We start from the raw sequence: 9,561 nt of genomic DNA, 5'->3' as shown, positions 1-9,561 counted from the left end.
CGGACGCAATCGGGAGAACTGAGGTGCCGAAACGGGTCTTAAACGAGTTCCAAAGATGAGATAAGGACCCCCGTAATACCGGGCAAGATCGATCGTGCGCGCGCACATGTGTAGGAAGGAAGCGCTTCAGGCAGTGTCATATTTTACGACTCATTTTGTTATGTCCTTTCTCGCACCGTCGCGGCCTTAAATTCGCACAGATACTTAGCGGTGCTCCGACGACGCTTTCGAGACCGCTTAACCGTCGCGCGTAACTTTTTGCCCGCCTTTATCCGCGCTAAGGACCGTCATAATTCCAGAAGTAAATGCGCGTAAATCAGTTCGTAGAACGCGAATACACCTTGGCTTTCAACGAGGGTCTAACACGCTAAGCGACGGTGATAATTTTATAGATACATCAACGAAGATTACACCAATCCCTTACGACGGTTTTAGAGAGGAGATAAACGAAGGAGCGAGCAATCGCTTTAATATTCTCAATCTTTGCGAATTACAAGATTCTATACTTGTAGATTTTGACAATCTTAATATTTTCATTGTCAATATGAAATTATTGTATGTTCCTCTTTTAAAATAAAGACAAATATGTGTGCGAGAGTACAATTATCAGACAATATCTCTCGACCAGTCATCAACCGGCGCGTCCACGTTGCACAAGTAGATAGACCTCTTAATAGTGAACGGTGAATATCAGCTTTCGAGAGACGTGGACTAAACGTGGGTTCGAGTTTAACGAAAATTAAATCTCGCGTAATTTCGCCGCAATTAAGCGCAGACCGGTAATTTGCGTGCCTCTACGTAGCAATCTTTCGCGGTATTTTTAGCGCGCGCGAGCGCGAGCGAGAGAGAACGAGATCTCGGTTTCAAGATCGAGATAAGCGGATCTCTCGCTAAGAAATAAGTAGTTTAAGACGGTTCGCGTGGCCGGAGATTGGTCTGACGTCGTTCACCACCACGCCAAGAGTGGGGCAGTGTTTTATGCGCGGAGCCCTGGGTGTTGTGCATCGTGTATCCACAGGTGCATCCCGGCCGCTCGGTCGGAGCACATCGAACCTGGCGGTTCCGTGCCGGGAAGACACGAAACCGTGAAAAGGTGCAGGAGTGTCGCGTAGTTTGCGAAATGTTATCGACGCGATAAACGTCGATAAACGGTGGATTCGAAGGTGCGAACGCGATACACCCGCGAGCGTGCCGATGTTATCGCGGATAATCGATGTGCGAAGTTAATTCGGTGGCCCGGTACGAGGATCAGCCGGTGTTTAAAACATACATGCCTGGTTCGAGCAAAAACAAACCTTCCTGTTTGGGATCTTGCAATTTTTTTTGCAACATCGTGTAATTTTGGCGAGAAACGCTTCACGCTTTCTGTAAAAAGCACTTTCGATATATCGGATAGAAGTAATGACGACACTACCAATGAAGGTTCAAGTATTATCGTCGATAAATATATGTGTTTTAAATTTTGCAGTAACTGTATATTATTTGCATAAATGTCTGTCGCTTCAGACAAGATAAAGAAATGAAAAAATATGATTTTATAAAAATCTATCGTTCCAATTTTGTTCATCGATAAGTGATACTTCACATGCACAAGCAAAAATGATAAGTACTCAGGTCGCTACTTGTTTGAAAGTATTCGTAATCATAGTACAAATAAGTGCAAATAAATATTTAATGTCAGTAATATACATATCGTTTCAACAACATAAACAACAAAATGAACTTGCAAGCCCCCTGTCGAAATTTTAGTCCTTTAAAAATCTCTTTCAATCTCAATTAAACCTTATAAATCTGTTTTGATACTTGTACAATCAAATAGGGCCTTTTTTAATATTACTTAATCTACAGCTTCTATTTAGAAAACTTCTTTTGAACCTAAAAATAGGAAATCTTGCAATAACTGTCATTTACAAGCTCAACGTAGGAGATTAATTCATTAGATTAGAACCTTTATTATAAATCTCTAGAGTCTACGTTCTAAAACTAAGATTCAAAGTAGGAGCAAAATTTCGACTCGGGGATCGCTTAGACACAAAATCTGCATAGACGGCATCATCGAACTCGGTGAGAATTATCGCTGCTTAAATTTAACAATTATATAAATTATTAAAATAAATATAGTTTTGTGGCTTCAAGAATAAATAAAGTGTAAGTAAATTGCATCAAGAAAAATTTCTGATTAAAAATTAACGAGCCAGTTGATTCTAATCATATCAATCAGAATTCCGGTCATCATGATTGAACAGCTGATTAATTTCCACTAGAATTATAATAGGTTTAACTATGAAATTCTAATTTGTTCATTTTCCATTAGAATTCAAATTAATACAATTCTTTTCCCGTGTGCTTACATAAATTATGAATAATCGTGCTCCAAATTGTATACAGTGAATTTATGATATTTGAAAACCTGTGGATCGTTAACGCCGTAACGCGTCACACTTTCGCACGAGAAGCTACCTCGGGATCGAGAGGGTAAGACGCGAGTCGCAGGGGCCGATCGAAAAAAACTCGCTTGTTATTCGCGTGCCGGTGGGATCCCGTCGTCGGCACCGGGGATGCCGGCATCCCGACGCGATGGTGGGGAAAGATGATGCCCGCGGCGCAGGGAGAGTGGGAGCGCGCGACGTGCCGGGCTTTGGGGTTCTGTCTGGTGGTGGTGCCGGCGGTTTGTGAGAGGAGCCGACTGATGCCGATGCGCTCGTGTCGCGTCGTAGCGAGAGCCGGCGAGAGAGCACGGTCAGCGCACATCGCACTCACGACGCGCGCAAGCCACAACGCAACTCGCAAGTCGTTCACGCTCACGTTCGCGCCGCGCCGCCAGTCAGCGACGGTCATCGCCGGTGCTTTCACGGTGTCTCCGCCGTATGGCCATGCGTCGACCCGCCGACCTGGTCACGATCGCAGGAGTACACATCGCCGATCGCCGAGTCGTCACCCCGGCGCGTGCGGGGACGAGCGGCAAACGCCGCGGCTCACCCCGAGCGGAACATCAGGCGAGACGCATCGCCGAACATTGCGGGCGTAACGTTCGGCCTGGGAGATCGCCGTGTCGAGAAACGATTAGCGAGAAGCGATCGCTTCTCGATCGATGAGGCACGAGATCGCGCGATATCGGTTCGCTGCCGTGTCGCTACTCGGGACGTGTCGTTATTCCCACGAGGAAATTGATCGCAGAGCGTACGCGCTGGATATTCCACCGCTTTCTTGCCGGCTTTACGAAGGGAGTCCCTCGCGCGTCTTTATTTGCCACACTCGAAAAGACTTGGTTTGCTGGCCGGATTTTCTTCGCCGTCATTTTATTCGGTGAGCGATAATAAAAAATTGAGAAAAAGAAGAAGAAGAAGAAAGCGCGCCTAAACACCGTCAGTGAAAGGATCATCTGGCCAAAGTAACTTTCACCCTGCCGACGACTCGCATCCCCCGAGAAGTCGCCGCTGCGCGCGGCACGCAAGCGGGAGGATCTTGCCTATCGCCGCGTCGCTTCGGCCGAAGCGAGTCAGTGCTACTCCCGATTACCGCGCGAGTACCACCGCTCCTGGTCTCTCGACGTCGAGGACGGATTACAGCGCGTATCGGTTCCGATTTCACGACGTATCGAATTCCGAGTCGCAAGTCCACGCCGACGATTCGTCACTCCGAAGAGGCAGCAGATTTTCCGCCGAACGAGCGAAAACAACAAAAACGAAGTTCGTGAAAGTGATCGCGATCGAGAATGCCAGGGATAATCAAAGGAATAGGGCATTTCTCGTTCTCCAAGTCTGATCTGTCGGCGGAAGAAAGACGTTGGTAGAATCTGTGAAGTGTCGTAATTATCGAGCTCCGTATGTCGCGATCTTTTGCGTTCGCGATACCAGTTTGACATCTCGATCTCGCGAGGAAAGACTCGGAGCACAGAAACAGAACAGCTGGACGGTGCAACGGCGGAGTCGTTTCCCATGTATATGGAGGTCTTTTCTGTTGCTCAACTAGTATACACTTTTGGAACTTAAACATCGATATACCGTTCGATATTTGAGATGAAAGCGACAAAGAGAGTTTCAGTGCAGGAATAAAAAACAGACCTAGGATACAAACTTGTTCACGCACTGCTGTCGCACGAAATCGCGACATCGTGAGGGTTTAACGCAACGCTCTTTCGTATGGTTACGTAAACGCCGACGGTCGTTGAGCGCTGGACCGACCCGAAGGTGGTTTTCTCGCGGGAGGAAGTGAACAGAAAACGTCGAGCAGCGGCGCCAGCGATATCCCGTCGTCCTCTCTCCGTGTTCAACGGCGGAAAAAAAAAGGGAAAAACGGGAGAACGCCGCAAGACACGTGTCCATTATCGGCAATTGCGCTGAGCCGATCGCGCGATCGAGAAAATCCTGTCCTATCTCCGAAACGACAACGATTTCTCCGACGAGTTTCACGATCGACTGGTTTTGCGGAAGAGATCGGCGGAAAAATCGCAGGAAATATTTTCAACGCGACTTCTCCGCTGACGGTGACAAACGACGAGTGATCTGACGCGATCGAGACCGTCAGAAGAGCGATGTTGTGCCAGCGACAAGCCGGGTGTCGACGTAACGTCATCGTGTGATCAACACGCTATTTTATTGCCGAGAGCGTCGAGATAGCGCGTAAAACGTAGTGGCAGTGTAATCGCAACGATTCATCATTTTCTCGGTGAAGAATATAAATAAGGAAAGACAGGACCCTGGGATAAAGTCAGAATTATTTATAATTATATCAAGAAGTTAAAAAAATAAGATAGAATTATTTAGAATTATATCAATAAATTATAAAAGTAATCTGAGAGTAACAATAAATTCAAAATCCTAAATCAGGTGTCCATATACTTTCTCAAGGAGAAGGCATAAAATCCACCAGCTGGTGGAATTAATTCCAAAAACTCTCCTAAATACGAGAGGACAATATTTGAGACACCATCTGACGTTGTTGGAGCCGGAGGGCATCAGCGCCGAGACGTGATCGGAAGGAAGTAACGTATAGTTCTCCACTCGATCGGGACCATCATATATCTCGCGTAATGCACGTAAATTATGCGTCTCGCGTTTCTTTCTCCGAAGGAACGGAAACTAGAGGCAAGAACGAGCGAGAAGCGCGTTTACACGCATCGAGATAACACGCCTGTTGCGCTTCCTTCACCTACGATCTTCTTCCCGCCTCTCGTTACCGCGGTGAGAAACAAAGTGCTTCGTGACTTCGATACGGATCCTTGGTGTCACTCGGTGCCCGGGGTGGTGTCAACGTGTCTATTTACGATCAAACGTGTCTGTACATGTCGCCTGTATTTGCGTAACGTTACGCGCGTTCTCGCGTGTGTCAAGTGTGCCATGCGAGAGGACCCTTTGAAATTCGTCGCGACTCGCCTTTGAAATTCGTCCAAGGGGAACCCTTGCCGATCTTTCGTGACCCATGCGATTCGGGGAAATTCGCGGATGCCCATCTGTGATTTTCTCGGAAGTTCGAGGAGAACGGCCACGTCGATAATTATGCATTCCGACGAGGGATATCGATGCAACGTGAGAGAGTATTTTAGACTTACGTCAAGGAGTGAATGGAGGTCGTGCGAGATTTGAGAAACGGCGAAAGTCAACGGGGGTTCAAGGCGAACGGATTTTTCGATTAGTTTGTCTGGCGTCTCCGCGATGAAGAAGAGAACCGAGTGACATTTCTCTGAGCGAACGCGCGAAACGTCCAGTACCGTTATTCGAGCTCATACGGATGAGAATCCATTTGCTTAGATCTCGAAAGCAAACCCGTCGACAATAATATCTCGAGGAGTGTACACGTCAAGTAACTTGCGCGACGGCTCGCTCCTTCTTTTACTTCACACGAGCCGCTCGTAAATATCTCGATCGTTACGTCTGACTGGATCTTTCAAGATGTTCGACAAAGTCTTCTGAAAAATCGTGACTCCTCGTAAGAATTCGTTAGACATCGAGGAAACTTAACGTCCGTGGTGCTGCTGTCGCAGAAACTGAACACTTCGATCCACTTTGAGTTGCAGCTACGCAGGAATCCCTACGTTGCTTCTTTCTGGTGAGTGTTTTTTCAAGAAATTAACGTAAACGATTAAGTATGACGCCGCAAATATTTACATACCCATTTAATCTGAATATTTTCGAACATGACATGTATCCTACATATGAACTCAACACTGTTAAATCTATAGTGTCAAATTTAACCTAACGTGAGTCGCCACTACTACTAAATATATCATTATTTTTTACCAAAACGATAGTTAAATTTGACTCTATATCGTGTCAATTTAACACTATATAGTATCAACTTGACACTGTATAGTGTCAAATATAATCATTGTTTTAGTGTAAAATAACGATATGATTGAGTAGGAGCAGCTAGTGGCGATCCGAGTCAAAATTTTAGTTCTATCTTTTAATCTCTTTCAACCTCAATTAAACCTTATAAACCTGTTTTGATACTTAAACAATCAAATAGGATCTCTTTTAATATTAATTAATCTACAGCTTCTATTTAGAAAACTTCTTTTGAACCTAAAAATAGAAAATTTTCCGATAACTGCCATTTACATGCTCAAAATTTATAGATTAAAACCTATTATAAATCTCTAGAGCTTATATACGTCCTAAAACTAAGGTTCAAAATAGGAGTAAAATTTCGACTCGGGCGACTCACGTTAAGTTAAATTTGACACTATAGATTTAACAGTGAAGACGTAGTAATATATATTTCTGTTAATTATTATATATAAGTTAAGAGTAAAGTAGCAGATCGATCTGGATCTGTTCTCACGGCTGAGCGAAAATATTTCACGGTAATTATTCACTCGCTAGGTTTGCAGAATCATTGACAGGATAATTTATTGATTGACCGCCACCGAGTCGCGCCGTTAATTTTTCCCGCCGCGTGTCGAAATTAACATAATCAAGTATACGAGTTAGGAACGAGGCTCTGAGCTCTAACTAGTCTCGAGTAGATAAGAAAAAAAAGGGGATTCAAAAACGCGGGAAACGCGATATCCTTGCAGACGCGTGCGTACACTGCATGAGTGCGTGAGAGGCTCTATATCGACGTCATCGGCCGCGTGCGACGCAAACAATTTGAGGGAGACATTCAACCTTAACGCATTTCAACAATAATTTCATCGTATACCACTGTGAGAAATAATAAATTCGTGAGTCGTGCGCGTTGAGTGAAGATAAAAACAGCGAGAGACTGAAAGGGAAAGTCGCTGATACGAAAAAGAAAGAGAAGAAGGTACACGAGTGGTATACGAGGTGTATTTAAACGACCGCACATTTTTGTTCTACAATAAATTGTTGTAATTAGCACCTAACGGTACAGAGCAAAATGTTCTGGTTAAATTAACAAAAAGATCCAACCAGAATAACATTTTGGTTGGGTCTTTTTTTATTGGTTTAACCAGAACATTTGTCTCATCTATTTATTCATTGTACGATATAGAATTTACGATTTGTTTCAAACTCTATTCGTTTTAATTATTTATAGTGGTATTTACTTAAAAGAGAATGCGATTGAGTGAAATCACCCAGGCGATGCGAGAGTGAAACGTGAGATCGTAAATCGTGGTTGCACCGTTTCGCGGGATACGCCCCGTTAACTCGCGGGTTAAACGGCGCAGTCCGCCCATCTTTCGGGGTGAACAACGCTCTTCTTGTTTGCCCTTATTCCTCTCCCCTTCCCTTCCCCCTCGGGAATCGGTACGCGGAATCGGGGGAGGAGATCGTGCTCGACCTCTCGTCGATTTCCGATCGGGTTAAGCAAACATCGGATCGGTTCTCACCTCTATCGCGATAATGGCTGTAATTTCGGCAGCTTCCCGGTCCCCCACCCTCCGTACTCTCCTTCCCCTTTCCTCTCGATTTCGCGTACGCGTACGCGCAGATTGCAGAGACCGATCGCGGTGGATTTGATTGCACGGCGCGCGACCGTCGATTTATTAACGCTCTGAGCGCTCGACGTCCCCTCCTCCCACCTGCACCCGCGTCGATCTCACGGAGTGAAGTAAAATCGCCTACCCTGAGGTAACGTTCTTACGTCCTCTTTCGCGAAATATAATCAACGAGTTTTTACCGCGCGTGACGACTTCGTGCTCGCTACATTTTTGTCGTCGTCAAGTGTTAAAAGTACTTTTTCATGTTTCACGATACTCGTTTTCAGTGTCGAAATAGGTTATATGTAAAATAATTGACGCTAAACAGTGAAAACGCATGAAAAGGAGTATCATGTATGTACTCTAGCTTCAATCTCTTGAATCGAGCAAGCTAACGCTTGAAAGTTACATAAGTCCCTCCAACTTCTAGCGTCAGACATTAGTTGCTTTCCATTTACATCAAAATTCAAATAATTCTCTAATAATTTATGACGTCGTAACTCAGTTGAATTGCATGTTCCTTCTTATTCTGACAAAATGAGATTCAACCGAGTTTTTACCTACAATCTACACAAGCTCAAAACCGTGTGTGCTTTACTAAACTTCTTGCTAACTCATATTATAAACCTGTGTTGTTATGCGATAACTTTATCATCAAAGTGAGCAAGTAGAGACGTCATTATGGGAGTATAAGATATTTACATAACTTTAGACTCAGTATCACTCGTGTGAAAATGGAAAACAACTATAAACGTCAAAGTGAGACTACGTGACCACGCTGACACGTTTTCAGTGTTTCATAAAATGACACCTTTACGGTATTTCAATACAGAAGGATCAAAGCGCACAAAGTTATTATGTTGAATCCTTTTATCCCTAATGAAGCGACGTCTCAGTCACTTAACTGCTTCTGCGAGATCGGTTTATTAATCGCTACTGTTCGCGACGCAAATGACGGCTATCTATTAAGTCGCATTTTACTATTGGTTTTGCGCGACGCGGGGCGTGCGGTGATCCGCCTCTGTGCGCGTGCACGTGTTGCATGCGCCTCGATTCGTTCCCTTCTATACGTGCGTACATATAACACTTAGATGCCCGCGAGAGACGGCTGCAAGTAGTGTGCAATGAAGTGCACATCCGACGTGCGCGCTCGTCTAGACGTCGACTTCGGTGAGCATTATCCGGAAAGAATCACGATGAACGATGCATTTTCCGTGCAACATGTTACCACGTGTCAATAGTAGCTTTCAGGAATTTTTTCATCTGCTCGCGCGAGCAATGACACGTCGCTCATCTCACTTCTAAACCGGTCTTACCCCTTCATATAAAGTATTATAGGTGCGCGTGTATGGACATAAAACGATTCGTTGAAACGAGTCGAAGCGAGTATATCACTGAGCTTTTTAACTTACATGAAGATTCACTTTCCAATCCCGTTAATCACTGTTACGGTATTATAATGCAAAGACTCAATACCAGTGTGAAGGTATAAGGCTGGAGCACAGACTTTTGTATAACGCATAAAGCATAAGAGAATTAATTAATCAAGGTCCTTCGTTTGATGGAAAGGAAAGACTCTGGTCAATCCTCTTAATGTGACCCTATACACAGTTAATAATACTGATCAGTAATATTGAATCAGTATAATACATCAATATTTTTAGTATTTTTACAAT

The 9,561-nt window shown here is 44.4% G+C and overlaps 1 protein-coding gene across 1 annotated transcript in view; it reads left to right on the top strand.

Annotated features, from left to right (window-relative positions):
• Window positions 1–4,918: 4,918 nt before the first annotated feature.
• The window catches only part of LOC108728986 (uncharacterized), an 84,462-nt gene continuing 79,819 nt past the window's right edge, over window positions 4,919–9,561 (top strand). The window contains exon 1 of the mRNA XM_018457856.1: window positions 4,919–6,048. The gene's annotated coding sequence lies outside the window, so the exon portion shown is untranslated. The remainder of the gene's footprint in view (window positions 6,049–9,561) is intronic.

The sequence above is a fragment of the Mycetomoellerius zeteki genome, unplaced genomic scaffold (assembly GCF_001594055.1).
Source record: "Mycetomoellerius zeteki isolate Tzet28-1 unplaced genomic scaffold, Tzet1.0 scaffold69, whole genome shotgun sequence".
Classification (NCBI taxonomy): Eukaryota; Metazoa; Arthropoda; class Insecta; order Hymenoptera; family Formicidae; genus Mycetomoellerius; species Mycetomoellerius zeteki.
This window is presented reverse-complemented; position numbering and strand designations above follow the sequence as displayed.